We start from the raw sequence: 1,552 nt of genomic DNA, 5'->3' as shown, positions 1-1,552 counted from the left end.
TTTTTATATTAACTAGATTTATCAAAATAGACTAAGCTGCTGCAGAAAAAAATCTTCTAGAACTACATAATCAAAATAATTCATTGTCTGCAGGACATATTAACCTGCACAACATAATCCTATCATCTCTAGAATGTAGACTGTAAAATTCATTGCCCAAGATTTTATTTATTGATACCTATAGGGCTATAGAATTCTTTTATAAAGGAGCTTTAAATACATGGTGCCTACTAATTATCACACAATTACTTGCTAGGATAGAAGCTGGAAATAAACAATTAGCAGTTTCAATGCATTTATAGGTGAGGAGGGTGTTGGGGGGAAATGGGTAGTTTGCATCTGGAAAAACTGGTACCACTTTAAAATCTCACATTCTTGTTTACATTCCTTCCTATGTTAGCATTAATGCATTTAAATAAATATTATACAAATTTATATTTTCTGGAAGCTTTGCATAATAGGAACCAATTTAAATGTAATTACAGACAGGCCATGTAAGTGCTATCTGTCAAAAAAAACAATGTTTGTCTTGTGGTAAAAAGAAAAAGGGAGAAGAATCAATGAGAAAGGAATGCTAGGATTAAACCATAATGTATGTCTGGACCTATATCATATGATTTTTAAATGACACTAATCCAAACCAAACCATATTACAGTGTATGGTGATGTGCTGACTGCACCAGTGGAAAGCTGCTGTTATTCTCCTGATCTGAGGTCTGGTCTAGGTGGCTGAATCTTCTTCTCTGCTCCTCAGTAAAATTACTTTTATGGGCTTAGCCATTACAAAATGATGCCATGTTTAAAAACACTGTAAGTTACAAACTTCTCCCTGGAACAAAGAAGTGCTCAGCTGAAACAGAATTTCCTATGTGAGTATGCAGCATTTCCTCCTTCTCTGTCTATGTCCCTCCTTCTTGTTCCTGAAAGTTGATTGACCCCACTTAGGAGGACCGTTCCTTAAGGTAGGAAAAATTAAAGCAAAAGTGTAAAAACAGTTTGCTTTATTTTTGCTAGCAGTTCTTAAGAACTGCAATAGATCTGGCTTAAGGGTTCAGAAAACAATTTCTCACTTAACTCTAATGGAAAGAGATATTGATGAAGGAGCACCTCTGTCAAGTTGACATGGATCTTTCAGAAAGTATCAGCTACCAAAACACAGTCTCCGAATGATCAAACACGCTTGGTCTGAATTTGAGCTTAATTTCGTTTAGGGTTTGTTTACTGAAGGTCTGAAGGCAAATGATACCCTGTCTTCCCATATTTGCCTCTTGAATTGGTATGACTTATTAATCTTAGAATACTGAAAACAATATAGCTGTGAAAGGGAAAAAAAAAACAAAACAGATTTCCTGCTGAGGGTTAGCCTTGTTGCTCTCCTGAAGGCAAAAAGATAATGAAAATGTCCCGTGACTCTTTCAAGATTAATACATTTATAGTGGCAGAAATTTTTACAGATTGTGTAGGGATACATGACGGACTTCAATTGCCAGCATTCACAATCACACATGGGTCTAGAGAGAAAGAAACAGATTTAAATGACAATGAAATGCAA

The sequence above is a fragment of the Protobothrops mucrosquamatus genome, unplaced genomic scaffold (genome assembly GCF_001527695.2).
Source record: "Protobothrops mucrosquamatus isolate PMUCROS unplaced genomic scaffold, P.Mucros_1.0 scaffold1944, whole genome shotgun sequence".
Lineage (NCBI taxonomy): Eukaryota > Metazoa > Chordata > Lepidosauria > Squamata > Viperidae > Protobothrops > Protobothrops mucrosquamatus.
The sequence above is the reverse complement of the archived record's forward strand: the minus strand, read 5'-3'. Positions refer to the sequence as shown.